Source organism: Prionailurus bengalensis, chromosome D2, assembly GCF_016509475.1.
Source record: "Prionailurus bengalensis isolate Pbe53 chromosome D2, Fcat_Pben_1.1_paternal_pri, whole genome shotgun sequence".
NCBI classification, from domain to species: Eukaryota; Metazoa; Chordata; class Mammalia; order Carnivora; family Felidae; genus Prionailurus; species Prionailurus bengalensis.
Window position 1 is genome coordinate 49,218,112 of NC_057351.1, and position 15,316 is coordinate 49,233,427.

General features: G+C 47.1%; 1 pseudogene; it reads left to right on the top strand.

The window, feature by feature from the left end:
• The first annotated feature begins 4,627 nt into the window (after positions 1-4,627).
• On the top strand, positions 4,628-14,937 carry LOC122493000 (annotated as a pseudogene).
• The last annotated feature ends 379 nt before the right edge of the window (positions 14,938-15,316 follow it).

The following is a 15,316-nucleotide window of genomic DNA, read 5'->3' on the forward strand; positions in this document are numbered from 1 at the left end:
TTCCTGAATGGTCTAAGCCATCAACAGTCATGCCTGACTTGGCTGTTATAGTTTTCCATGGACTTAAATTACAGGGCATGGTAGTATTAACAGACTCCCTAAGGGCTCTTCTGTATTCCAGATATATTTTCTTACCTCCACTGTTTGGTAGCAGCCCGGTTTGCCATTGGTAATCATGATCAATCACTCTACATAGCTCAATAATTTCTTTATTTGCCTGTTGGTTCAGGAGTATGAACAGCCCAAAGTGGCCAGGTGGCAGTTTCAACTTCTAGTTCAACGGAGTCATTATTGTGCCTCCTTTTGGAACTAGGGCTTCTAGATCAGTGGCGTTTAAGGTGGTGGGGGTGGGAAGCAAAATTTTTGCTAGTGGATCCTGGGGGATAATAGTGAGTGGAGCCACTTTCATTTCCACCTCTTGATTCCTGGACCCATGAATCCTGGCTATGGGGAAATTAGCACCATATATTGGATGCTGATTTCTGCATCTGGCAGGACATTGTGACAGTCCCTCAAGGCATTTCTACCGACCTGGAACCAAACTGAATCTTTGAAAGTCCTTTCTACCATTATGTCAAGCCAACTCCTTCAGGATGATGGGAAACGTGGTAAGACCAGTGGATTCCATAAGCACAGGCCAATTTCTTCACTTCATTTGCTGTGAAACGAGTTCTTTCACCAGAAGTGATGCTGTGTAGAACACAAGATGGTAGATAAGGCATTCTGCAAGTCCGCAGGTGGTGGTTTTGGCAGAAGCATTGCAGGCAGGAAAGGGGAGTCCATATCCAGAGTAAGCATTTATTTCCATTAAACCAAAGTGTTTGTTGTCCCTTCCATGATGGAAGCTGTTCAACATAATCAACTTGGGAACGGTGCCATACTGGGGACTTAATGGTTTCTGTTGCTGGCAAGTCAGGCACTCATCAGTGGCTGTAGCCAAGCTGGCCTTGGTGAATGATCCATGTTGCTGAGCCCATACATAACCTCCATCTCTGCTATCAGGGCCACTTGTTCATAAGCCCATTGAGTGATGACTGGAGTGGCTGGGAAAAGGGGATGAACAGTAACCACAGAATGGGTCATCCTATCTACTTGATTATTAAAATACTCCTCTGCTGAGATCACCCTTTGGTGAGCATTCACACAGGGCAAAAATCATGTTTCTTTGCCCAGAGAGATCTATCCACACACCTCTTCCCAAAACCTCACCATCACCAATTTTCCAATTGTGTTGCTTCCAAATCCCTGATCATCTAACCAAATACTGGCTGCAACCCATGAATTGACAGAGACTTATGCCTCTGGCCATCTCTACTTCCAGGAAAAATAAACAATTATGTTTTCTGCGCAGGCCAAAATAGGGGAGTTGAGTCAGGATGTGGTGGAAATCACTCCTGGCATCCTTCAAGTTCTCAATGGTGGCACTAATCTCTGCAAACCTTCTAAGAATGCAGTATTGCTTTTAGTTTACTGTTTTCCTAGGTAGAGGCAGTTCTAGTGGCTTCCATTTGGCCTTTCTTGCTGTAATAGTCCTCATTCCACAGGTCAGGGAACCAGTGTGAGAATTCTGCCAGTTGCTGAGTGTGTCTATTCCAATTCTGGAACTGGACAAATAACCACAGGGTGGCATCAGGGATCCACTGTGCCCACTGTGAGATGAACCTGAGTGAAAACTCCATGGATCACCTGTGTTCCATAAGCCTCTGCTCTGAATGGTGGGTTTCCAGGAATCAGTTGAGGGTCTGTGTCCAATAATCTCTGAAAGGTATAATTATTTCTCTTTCTCCAATGCACAGTAGTGACTGGCAAGTAGCTGTTAGTCCCTTTGGGGAACGCTGAGAGAAAGAGTAACAATATAAGTTTTTGGCAGTTTAGTGGGGTCCTTCCTCAAAGGGACCTGGCCTCCCCTTTATTTAAGAAGTTCTGGGTCTGTAAAATGGCATAAGACTGGGAATCGAATGAAGGCTGTGACTCTCTGTTTTTATGATTCAGGTTAGAATTCTGTTAACCTGACCTAGAATTCGTCTACTAATACAGATCAAGTAAGAGTTTAGTAGGGTGCTCATCTACTTCTCTTCTAGGGATACCGTGATCAGTTAGCCAACATCATAAGGTCTCTGTGAGTCAGACCGTTCTGATTATTGCATTGACTCTGTTGTTCATAACGGTAACCATGACCACCTTGCCTGTTGGTGACTGAGGGCCATCACTTAGCCCTTGCCACTTCATGATCCAATTATCCCCATTGCATTTGGTGATCCAATTCAGTGGCAGCAGTTCCCACTGTAATTTTTGATCTTCAAGGATGCTGGAGGCCCCTCACAAATTTATTTCTTACAGTCATGGTGAAAAGTGTCTCTTCTGGACCCTCCTGGGGTGGGTGAGCAGCTCTTGCTTATCAATAAATACACCCTAATATTACCATCTCCCTTTTCTTTGGATACCTTCCTCTACAGTATATCAAGGCAGTTCTGGAATTTCAACTTCATTTAGCGTAGACCACTTTGGGGTTCATCTTTTTTTAGTCAACAAAAAACCCCTGTTATAATACTTTCTAGCCCCTCGAGCTACAACAATCTGTTATCTGTACTTTCTGCTTAATGGGCCTACCTCATTAAATTTGGCCCAATCTAACTTTCTGTTCTTTTTGCCATTATCCCACACCCTAAATATCTGTTCCACACATCATAGGGTGAGCAGAGAGGAGGCACCAGATCCACGCTGATGGTTGAAAAACTTCTCACCAGACCCCAAATCTGATTGTTGGCAACTGAAGACAGACTGTGTCAGTTCAGACGCTCTGGGTCAAAGTGAGAAGTGCAAGAGGTTGGTTGGGGAGCAACTCCTGTGAGAGATAAAGCAGAAGGATGTAGGCCTGGGGAGAGGGGGACTCAGTCCCTGCTGCAGGCTTGCGAAAGTCTTGGTCATCTCCGTAGGAGCTCAGAGCAAGGACCGCCTTTTGAGTAGAGCAGCAGTGGGTGGAGATGGCCAAGTGAGCCTCCTGCTTTGCTCAGTTACTGGGGGCTTCTCGGGAAGAGCGGACTTTGGTTCCAACATCATGAATTAACAGAGAAACAGGAAATCGTCATAACTTGCATGGTCCTTCAATAACTCTGATTTCACTCATTGAGAGATACTGAAAGTCTGTGGCCTGCCAGGGGAGCCTGAGTGGTGCCTGCCCTCAGTAACCATATGTCGCCCTCTAGTGCAGGGCTGTGGAAATTATTGTAAATAACAGAGGGGAACTGCTTTGTCCCCACTGACTCACTCTGCAAATAAATCTCTGGTTCCTATCTGTGCGTTTGCCTGTTTAGTCAAGAACAACTGTAGAACATGCTGACATCTGGAAGATTCCTATCTCTCCAGGAGCACTTGAGGCCAGGGGGCCACTCTCAGCTTCAGCCCACAGGAGCCCTGGCATCAAAGAGAAAACTTAGAACCTGAAGCATTCCTTGCTGTGGCTGGGAGGTACAATTTATTTTCCTTCCCATGGTTCTCACCCTGCCCTTCATCTCCCACAGAGAGGCAATGGGACAAGAATAAATTTGTGAGCCAGGCTGAAAACCGGGTGACAACAGAGAGTTAGATTCTTGGAGCTCACAGGTATGGCAGTCACGTGTGAAAAGATTTGAGCCCGAGAGACTGCATCTAACTCCTTACTTTGCTATACACTGGCTGTGGGACCTGGAAGTTCCTTTAATTTCTCTGTGCTTCCCAACCAATGTGCTAATCACAGAACCTACCTTACCAGGCTGAGAATGCAATGAGTTATTCTATGTAGAAGCTCAGAACAGTCAGTGACAGGCTTAGTGAGGGCTCAGTAAATATGGGCTGGCATTATATTTACTAGCTGTTGAAATGCTGAAATAAAATAATTTTTCCATGCCTTGGTAAGCCCTGTCTACTCCACAGCACTGTCCTGATAGCCAAATTAAAGTTATTTGCTGCCCCACTTATTCCTACTATAGGAAGTAGTCCCCCATAAAAAGAACTCCCCAGAAGAAAATGGCTCCCCACACTATATGCTCAGAACTCCTCCTGATAACCAGACCCATCAGGTATTCAGGCAGGAGGCCACCAGCACCTCTGTAAACGTGTCAAGAAGAGCACAGGGCTCTGCCCAGCTCCGACCCCCAGAGGACACCTCGTGGACAACTTTCCTGTCCTGCCTGAGCCCCTTAGAGCTTCATTCCAGGCCTTCTGGGGTGCATGGAAGGTTCCACTGCAGGACCATAGTTCACTTCCTTCACTAACTGTGTTTGAAGTCTCCGTAGCCTTGTAGCCTCTTCACTCCCAGTGGCAAAGGGCATACGCCTTCTTATATCTTTTTATTTTTAAGTAATCTCTACACCCAACGTGCGACTCGAACTCACAACCCGGAGATCAAGAGCCGGATCCGCTGCCGACTGAGCCAGCCAGGCGCCCCTCCCTCCTTCTAGCTTTGCCAGGCCCCAGCAATGGGAAATTTTCCTGAGTGTTTGCCGGCTCCCTTAGCTGCAGCTGCCTCAAGAGCCTCCTGGTGGCCTCTCGGCCCGCCCCTCTGCTGGCCCCGCCCCACGCCGCACCTGCCAGCCAATCCGTGGCTCCGCTCCAGACGCATCACAATAGCGCTCTCCCGGCCCCGCCCCTCGCGGTCCCGCCCTGGGCCCCGTGTTGCCAAGGGGATCACAAACAGCCTGGGCCAGTTGGGGAGAGGAGGACTTTCCCCAGAGGAAGTGGCCTCACCTAGGGAGACAGGCACAGGTACCCAAGGAGCAGGTGAGCGGCTGACGGGCTGCGACAGCGCGAAAACAAGTCTTTCGGAGTCCCCACCGTCCCCCTTGTTGGTTAGTGAAGATTTGGGCCCCTCCTCCCTTCTCATCCGAGTCACCTTGCAGATTCTTTCTACTTACCCTGGCCTCTCAGGTCCTTGACTCCGTGTCCCCGACACCAAAGTTGTTTCTTCCTCGATAATCATTCCTTTCTTCCTCAAGGTAATAACATTCCTTGGGCGTCTTGAGCAAAGTGCGCCTTTCCTACTGTCAGACATTGGGTTGGAGGGGAGTGTTGGAGGGGACAGTCTGGCCCACTGCTGACCCCTAGGACCTAGGACTTGGGACTGGGTGTGTGTGGTCTGGGAGTTTTGCGTCTGGTAAACGACGTATGGAGCTGTTGGGCCATCCATGACCCTGAGGAAGGAAGAGCCTTTTGGGGAGGTGGATTTGGAGCCCTGATTACAGTGGTTAAGAGGTTGCACTAACTGCCCCTGCGGGGGTGATACCCATTTCTCGCTCCCCGCCACACCTCCAGGCTTTCCATTTTACCTCACCTTCCCTCTTCCTTGAAGTCCTTTTCCCACTTTGCTTGAGGGGACGTTCCTTGGTCTTTTCTCAGTGGGTCCCCCTGAACCTCGCCTTCTCCACCTGAGATGGTGGCAGGATTAGCCTTAGACCTTTCCTCTTTTTCTCGTCACCCCACTAAGTGAAGTTATTGAGGCTGTCGGTTCAATCCTGTGGGCTGACTCTCCAAACTGCTGTCTCCAGTCCGTTTTTCTGGACACAAGGCCCAAATGGCAATCTACCTTATATACATCCACACGTGGGTGTCTAATAACAATCTCAAATTGAGCCTGGTCAAGATAAAATTACTGATGATCATGCTTCAAAAAACTTGATCATCCATCAGCATTCCCCATTTCCAGGGAAGGAGCCGGCTTTGACCCTGTTTTCTCCCCCATCTCCTATCTGGTTCATGGCTAAATCCCATTGCTCCCCACTGCTCCACTCCTCCTTCTCTAAACTACTGCCAAGAGCCTAAGAAGGGATCCCCTGTTGTTTCTGTGGATTGCTATTGCTATGCTGGCGATAGCCAACTGATAAACTTTCACGGGAACTTTTATAATTCACAAAGACTTACAATTTTTTTTTGTCTAGGAAACTGGCAGTGATACATAGAGATAGAGAGATAGAGGCTATGAAATATGCATTTGGCAAAGGTTCAGGAAATAGGAATACTAGTTTACTGCTGGTAAGAGTGTAAATTGGTCGCAAGTTGTTTGGAAGTCTTATTTGGCTGTATGTGTCAAAATTCTTACACGAACTCAATAATTCTATTACTAAAAAATTATTCTAAGTGGGGTGCCTGGGTGACTCAGTCAGTTGAGCATCTGATTTCAGCTCAGGTCATGACCTCACAGTTTGTGGGTTCAAGCATAGTTTATGCTGACATCGCAGAGCCTGCTTGGATTCTGTCTCCCTGTCTCTGCCCCTCCCCCACTGGCACACACACACACACACACACACACACACACCTCTCTCTCTCTCTCTCTCTCTCTCTCAAAAATAAACCTTAAAAAATAAAAATTTATTCTATAAAACAAGGACATGCACAAGATAATTATTGACAAGGATATTCACTAAAACGTTACTTCAAAGGTCGGTGAAATGTAAACTTCAGCAGGAGACATTGTTGCTTTATAACTTCCAAAGGATACACACGACAGCGTTTCTGACAGAAGCATCTGTTACGTGGAATGCTTGGCAGTGTGTCAGGCAAGTCGCTCAGGTCTGGCAACATGGAGTGAAGCTCAGCCATAGCCTTTTTCTCACCTACCTTGCTCCTGGGGGAGCAGAAATTCTGCCCTGAAGAAGTGGAGGCAAAAATGGAAACAGAAATATCAGGTTCTCCAGCAGGGAGGGGGCGCAGGCAGGTACAGGGGCTCTGGCAGGAGGGAGGGAACAACATTGTTCTAGGGAAACTACAGGAACATACTGTACTGACTTCAGAAACCTGCTCCCATGTCATCAATGAGTGCCCTTGATGAAGCCCTTGCCCATGATGTTAGCTGATATCCAGGCTGGGGCTGAATCAGTGGCCATCAAAGCTCAAAGGAACCATTTTCCTCCGGGTCTCCAGGTGAAAATGAGATATAACACCATGGTCACTCATGATGCTGTGCTGTTCTAAGTTCTTTGAACGCATTCATTCATTCAAGATTTGTAACAAGCCAAAATGGTGAGGCTCTCATCATCATTCTACAGAAAGGGAGAACAGAAATGCAGAGCGGCCACAGCTCCCGTGGCAGAGCTGGGGCATGAACTCAGGAGTTGTCACTCAGGTTCCATATGCTCAGCCAGTGTGACTTTGATCCCAACTGGTTTTTAGCCTTGCTCTCAAATGCCTTCTCTGTCTCACTGCCTTGCTCTGGGAAAAGGATCAGGCTGAGGGCTGGGAGTAGGTAAATTGTCCTGACTGGCCACATCACGGACTGCTTCAAAATATAAGATTTCTTCTTGATGCCAAGACCCCTTTTGGGCAGGGCTGAAGCAGACGATGAGCCTGGAGAAGTATGAGCCACAGATGTCTCGCCAGACATGAGCCTCGTTGTGTCATCTCATCATGGGGGCTGGAGACTGACGGGCAGGAGGCCTGCTGGGCTGGCTATCACCGAGTCTCTGTTTTCTTCTCCACCAGGGCACAGGCCTGCTACTGTCTATTCGTGGAGGTTGTAAGTCAGCATGAAGGCCCATTGACTGAAGTTGTGGGACTTTGCCCCCCCTGGACACTGAGGGCAATGCCATGCCAATGCACAATGAAACAATACACTGAGGACTCTTGAAACAGGTCAGTGCCCCAGCCCCAGAGTCATGGTGACTTACTTGTTTCTCTTCAAACTCAGAATCCTAGGACTCCTTGCCCAGTTCCCTGGGATAGTCTTACAGGTAATGTTAGCTGTTGCTAAGAATCCTGTACCCATGAGTCTTTTTGTAGCATCCTTTGCTTAGTATCCAACCGATCCCTTCCACCCTGGCTTTGAGACAGTCCTTTGTTGGATATGCAGTTTCTGGTTTTTAACTTGTAATGGATCTTCCAGCAAGCATGGCACAAAAGCAGAAACCATCTGCTGAAGACAAGACTGAGTGGTTAAATTATAACAGTAACCAGCAATATTAGAATGAAGAGAAGTAACCTTTTTGGGGGGTTTGATACAGAACTATATCACATGTCTCTGGAGGGCATGAGTTCACGGACACAGCCCGGCTTTCCAAGTCACCCTGTAAAGCGTACAGACCCTAAAATGTTTTTATTAATATAATATTTTATTAATGCTTTGTACATTTGCCTATACAAAATTAACCTCTGAACCATTGAACTTCATTTTTAGATTTTATAGCTTTTCCTACCCTGTGGGATAGATAAGTAGGTCAGCAGGTCAACCATTTAATGGTGCACTAATAAAAAATGTGGAGCTAATTAAATGTAAAGGGTAGTGCCACACCTATTATTTCTAGGGTCTCTTTTGCACATGATTGCCATGTCAGGGCGGTAAGGCGAGGGGGCAAGCCTCTGGGGCTGGTGGCTATCCGGGAAACGCCAAAATGTGTTGGGTGTAAAACCACGCTGAGTCTTGGTTTTTTGACATCGAAAAGGCTTGTATGAAGAGATTGGCCTCTGGGCTGAGGCTGAATCCCAAGTACTTGAGAGGAAGACCTGGGCACAAGGCCACAGACAGAGAATGTTCAAGGGCATAGGAGGCCAGCCCTTTCAGGATACAACACAAAAAAACTACAAAGGAAATCAAGGAAATCACTAAAACGGAAGATAAAAGTGGACCTCAGAGTGGGTCAGGGGGGTTATGTCCACATCCAGTGCCAGTGTTTTTCACCCTTGAGATGGCACGCAGAAGACATCTGAGATAATGGTGTGTTCTATTTCATAGGCTGAGTCTTTACTTACGAAGATACTGGCCTTTATTAGTGCTCTTTATATCTTCCCTTTATAACCTCTCATATGCAAAATACCCCACTACTTCTTTTAAGGTGAGAAACACAATTACATACAAAAACTTGAATCACAACAAAATCTGTGCAAGCCTAGGACACAACGCTGGAGTCTTCCTGACATAAATGTCTTCTGCAGATATGGTCCAGGAAAAAACTCACCTTCAAGATGAGTTAAGGAAAAAGAAGCAGCAAAGGGTCACTTTGAAGATACCGCACAGAAAGAGAAGTAAAGGAAACACATATGGATGAGTAAGAAAACCTGCTATGAGTCACCTGGGAAGTTTGACCGAACATCTTGTCTCACATGACACAAACTGATAAAGGAGTTACCTCTGCAAACAAGGGACACGCGTTTTGATACAAGAGCCGAGGAGAAGGTGGCAGGACCTCAGAGGAAGTGAAACGTGGCCTGGCAGAGCTCAGGGATGGAAAAGCCCACTTGGGAATGATTTCCTCTGGGAGCAGGCAGTGGGAGAAGGAGAAAGGGGAGTCGCTGTTTTCTGTCATGCAGCCTTAGAGAGATATTTGGTTCTTCAAACTATGTGATATGTAACTATGATTTGAAACACTTACAAAGAGCCTCTTTCTTCACTCCCACCCAATATCTGAGCCAGGGCTCAGATTCCCTTGCAAGAATGCCAAGGAGTCTGCTCACATTCACATGTCTACAGTGGCCGGGAGGCTCATTATATGACTGCTTTGCAATGGAGGAGGCCTTCATTAGGACAAGCTGTTCTGTCCCCTTGCCCTATTACTCCCTTACTAGCTGGTTCTTTATCTCTGCTTCCTGGGGCTCCATGAACCTCTAGGCTCCCTCTCATGGGTCTTTTACGCTTATTCCTTAACCTAAGCTTTTTAAACCCCAAATCCCTGATCACCCAGGTGGTACAGCATTGGTCCCTAGGTTCATAGGCCCTGACCTCAAGGCCCTCTTTTTCCTGTCAAAAGTACCCTGGCCATCCCTTCCCTAGGACCCTGACCCTCCATTTGAGCCGCCATTTCTTTGTGTTCTGGCTCATTGCCTCAGGAAATCTGAGCACTGAATTAAAGATGGGGATGTGGAGACCTGGAAGTGATGCAGAGACAACAGTTTAGGTTGTATAGCATTGCCACAGAAACATCCAGTCATGTGTTCTGGGTGCAGCTTCACTGGGGTGGGACTAGGGAAAGATCAGGAGGTGTGCCAGTCTCCACCCACACAGTGTTTCTGAGCAGCTGTTCTCCTGTTAGGGGTCTTCTCTCCCCTAATCTTCCCAGACCATTGGGTCCCTGGGAGGCATCAGGTTCCTGGGGCTCAGTGAGGAGTTGGGGAGGTCCAGGATTGAGGGGCCACCCCACTTCTAGCTCAGTGTGTGAGAGAGGCAGAATGAGTATCAGACCAGGAGCCCTTCACAGGATAGACACCAGCTAAAGGAGGTCATCGGAGGACCCTCAGAGTGAAAGACAGAGTGAGTGAAGTGAGGAGGTTCACTGTGTATCAGAGAAGACCAGAGAGTAGAGAAGCAAGTCTGGGAATGGAAGTGCATGAAGAGGGCTGGATATGCTAGGAGGCCCATGTGGCCCCAAGAACTCAACACCTCTGACTCTGGCCTACAAGAGGCCCAAGACTTCAAGGTGTGGCAAGGTCAGGGCTTTTAATGAAATAACATCTGTTAAGAAGGACTAGGCGATTTAAGGTCTATGCTGCCTGTGGATCCATGGTCTGGGCCCATTTCTTGATGTGTTCTGGAAGGCAGTGCTTATTACCACTTTATTCTTGGAGACATTGAGTGAATCAACGATGAACTGAGCCAAAGTTTAAAAATACCTGCACAGAAATATAGCAAGTGCCTAGAGTATGGCCAGATTGTGAATAGAAGGCTAAAGCAGCAGAATTACCTTTTGAAAACCCCACGAGGCTGGAATCTAAAATTCAGCTCTCAGAAGATATATTCATAAAATCTTTCCAGAAAAATCACATCTGAGTCAAGAGGGCTCTTTTGACCCACCTTCTGGAATTAGGAAAGTCCTTCACAACCTATCAGCAATGTTCAAACTGGTTCTCTAGCTTCTAAATGTGCCCGAGAATGGGACTCTGCCTCGCCTAGGGAATCCCCCAAGAGGCCTCAAAGCAGTTAATCTGGGTGCAGAAGGTGCAAGGCCACACTTGCTGGTGCTCCAGAGGGGTACACCAGCCTGCAGAGGCCCATAGGGCTAGAGTGAGCTGCGGTGATGGCCTTAGATATGCAGAAAGGATGAGAGAAATGAAAGGCATGAAAAAGTGCAGAAATACCAAGCAACAAGCAAAAACCATCTGAGCAAGTAAAAACTTACAAGGAGTCAAGGACCGGAGGAAAAATGACAAAACTGTGGAACCATCTGGAATGCAGCAGAGCTTTTCTTTAGTACCAGAGAGCCCCTGACCTCCTCACCCCTGCCAGTGGCTACAGGGCAAACTCTGGCCAAGGACAGGACAGAAGTGACAACACCAAGAAAGTATTCATAGCAAGCACAAATTTTGAAACAAGTGTTTCAAAGACAAGCAGTGTAAAATCATTTCTAGGGAGACCTGAGGGCGGGGGTCTCAAGGCAATGCTTCCTCTCTTTTCCCCGGAGTGGAATTTGGGCTGGAAGAGGGGCCTCCCTCTGACCTCCATTTCACTTAGGGATTGAGAACTTTAGTACAAATGTAATTCTTTTCAAGAATGCTTTTTTTCCCTTCCAGTTTCTAGAATTTTTTGCGAAGCGAATGTTTTATGAATCTGTGCCAAAGATATGTTTAAGGTCCTTCCTACTTGTGTGTCTGCGGCTTCATGTGAAAGAAAATTTTCAAAATTAAGATTAGTAAAAAGAATGCTTTTGTTTTATGTTATTTAAAAGAAGCTCCCACAGAGAGTCTGCTGTGCCTTGCGGGATGGGCACCGTTCATCTTGTCGGAAGGAACTGGGATGTGAAGAATCCCCAGAGTTCATGACCATGTTCCTGCTGGACCCTTGACAAAAGCAAGGTTGTCACTTGTCATCCCATTTGGCCCTCAGGACTGTGCTGTGTGGGAAGCAGTGTCCCCAAGGGTCACTGAAGTTATCATGCCCCCTCCTCCACAGCGAGGACGGTGTCAGGAGAGCCAGCACAGGAGAGCTCATGGTGCTTGGGTGGGTTCTGAGCACTTAGTGCTTTACCTCTGTCAGAGCTTACAGTTTTTGAAGTGAAAGAAAGCCCTGAGACACCGGGTCGCTTGCTCAAGATCCCACAACTAGCTTGTGACTGAGAGGTCCTGTCTTCCGGCTCCCAGGACTCCTGCCGCCTGTACTTGCCCTTGGTGCACTTACCTCAGTCTCACTCTCCTGTCGCCTCAAGCAATGGGCAAGGGGACCCCAGCAGAGTGACTTCTCCACTAGAGCAGAATAGGTGGCATGTGAAGTGAGGCCAAATGTTTGATCATGGAGGGGGTTGTCAGCTTAGGGGCTGATCCATGGGTGATGGGGTTTATCATCTCCATTTGCCCCTCAAGAGGGGTGCACTGTGCTGTCACCCCGCCCCAGATGCTGAGGCACCCAGAAATGTGCAGGTTCTTATTGTTCCCAGGAATTCTCTCCCCAGTTTTCTTAGGCTCTCTCTGCTTTCTGTGTGTTCTTTTCAGAGCACCTGACTTAAGGGCAAGGAGGTGGGGAGAGTGGCCTCAGGGCCAGAGGGGCTGCAAGAGAAACCCATACATTACATCTAGAGGCCACCCCCTGACTCGCTGAGCTCAGAGCCACCTGCCCCTTTCCCAGTCCCTCTTCTGCCTCATGAAAGCATGATGCCCTTTGGAGGCCCCGGCTAAGGCTGATTTTTGACTCTTGTGTTGACACAATGGTAGGGACATCCTTGCCTCAGAACAAGCCTGCCCTGTGCACCATTGGTCTAACCCCGACTGACCACAAAGTTGCCTGGCATTCAGTTTGGCTGCTGTCTAAAAGGGCAGGCTCAGAATTTCTGAGATCAACTCCCCAGAAGACCCACTGGGTAAACAGTTGTCTTTGTTGCCTGGGACCTGGGCTATCTGGCTGACTCTGGAAGTGAATTAATTCCTTCTGCAAGCTCTTGACTATCTCTCCAGTGGATGACCTGGCCAGCATCTCCCTGGGTAACTGAAAAACTAACCTCTTCTCACAAGCTTCCAGGCCGATGTCTGCTGTGTCTGAGTCCGGAAGCCAGGAGAATGCTGGCAGCCCCCTCCTTATGCTCTGCCTCTGTTGGGATCTCAGAGGTCCCTAACAGTCTTCAGAAGCAGGTCTACCTAGAGAAACAGTCTTAATTTGAGGTCCATGAAGCCCAAGGGTGCCTGACGTTACATTCAATATTGTGTATGGAGCTGATGTATTCAGAATTGTATGTAGATGACAATGTGTAATTTCTGAGGAAACGACCAACAGCATTAGTTCAGTTCTCAAAGGGTCTAGGACCCATGAAAAGTTATGAACCATTTATCTAAGGAGATCCATCCATCTCTGAAAAGTCCAAGATTGACTCTCTCTGGATCCTTTTTCATTCCTGTTTCCAGATGCCAAATGGACAAGGAAGGAACTTGTAGGCAACCCTGTGGTCTGGGCTGAATGGGAGTGTGGGAGGCAGTTCAGGACCCTGTGGACTCCTGAGTGCCATTCGGGGTCCTACAAAAATGACTTAATGACCCCCTTAAGGGTCATCAAGCTTCAAGAGTCCATGAAGTACACGCTATGGGTGAGGGGTTCCCAGCGAGGGTCCAAGTCTTTTTACTTTGAGCCTAGGATAGTCCAAAACAGAGTGGCCTGAGGCTGACGCCTGGATAATTTGCCCATGAAGTGGCTAAGGCATATAACCATGTTTCCTGTTAGGCTTGTGCACATTTTACTTTGGGACTCACCCAGTTTTCCTTTGTTTCAATCTCTTATACTGAGTCAGCTTGTTTCCTTGGAAACTGGACTTTACTATTAGGGTGACTTTTTAGACACAGCAACAGGCCAGGCATTCAAAATCAGAAACTTCCTATCATGTACCTTACCAATACTGGGGACTTTGGTGGGGGCTAAAATCTTTGTACGTGGCCTTTTCTGAGCTGGGACCTTGACAGCAGAGGGCCAGGGAGCAGGTGGTGCCTATTTGGAGGCTGTCTCACTTTCACGAGTCCTAGAAGACATTTTTCTTTGCTCTGGATCTACCTAATGATCTGTATGTTACAAAAATTCTTGGCTGACACCTAATTTTTCTTGACAAATGGTTTCAAAATGTTACAGTGCTATTTGGTTATCTCATAGGGGTATTTTGGTGAAAAATAGACCACTGAGTGGTTCTCAATGATTGGTAATTGGATTTGTGACACAAAAGCCTACCTGTTCCTACACACAAACTGGATGGAAACTCATTGCTTTATTTAAGGGATTGCCCCTGACATTGTCCAGTGTCCATTCTGGGCCATCAATTTATCTTCTAGGGAAAAAGAATTTAGGTAACTTAATTCGAGTAGGAAAAAACTGGGCCTTGACTTACAAACAGAAACCCTAACTACTCAAGGGGAATTCTAGATTGCTTTCTTCTTTCCTTATGTTTCTTCACTTCATGCTTTACAGGAGGCCCAGAAAAATGAGCGATCCCATGTGCTTTGGACTAACAGGTGAGTTAGATCAAGCCACTGAAGCAATAGACCTCCTTGACTAAGAGGTTTGTGAAGAAGGGCTGGGAGTAGGGTGAAGCAGGTATGGCACTCAGCCTGGGCATATTTCAGGGAATGTCAAAAACCTTGTAATCAGGCCAATGTGTTATTCCAGTGGCAGAGCAGTGGATTACCTTGTGCCTGGCAAAATGGAGCTTGAGGTCATGAGCAGATACACCAGTCCCGTGAACCTGGCTGTCTTCTCCCATCTGACTGTGGTGTTGTTGGCCATAGCATGTTCTTCACCAACTGGTTCTTCATTTATGAAATTACCTCCACCAAGTACACTCGGGATATCTATAAAAGCTCCTCACCTCCTTGGTGGCCTTGCTTTTCATGGACTTTGGAGCCTTCTTCCGGCTATTCTGGGTTGGCATCTACATATAAAGGGTTACAACCAGGTGGCTTCCCCAAATCCCTGCTTTTGTGAATTATTTTTTTTTTACTATTGCTGGAAGTGTTCCACTTGCAGCTCACAATGAAGGCAGATATGAAACTGAGGAAAAAAAAACACCCTGTACTCAAGATCATATTTTAATATAATCTTTTTTAAAAATCAAAACGAATGCCAAAAGTCCACGATAAACAAAATATCATTAAAATTTTTCAAAGTTTATTTATTTATTATTATTTAAAAAAAATTTTTTTTTCAACGTTTATTTGTTTTTGGGACAGAGAGAGACAGAGCATGAACGGGGGAGGGGCAGAGAGAGAGGGAGACACAGAATCGGAAACAGGCTCCAGGCTCTGAGCCATCAGCCCAGAGCCTGACGCGGGGCTTGAACTCACGGACGGCGAGATCGTGACCTGGCTGAAGTCAGACGCTTAACTGACTGCGCCACCCAGGCGCCCCTATTTTTTGAGAGAGACAGAGATAGTGCAAGTGGTGGAAGGGGGGAGAGAG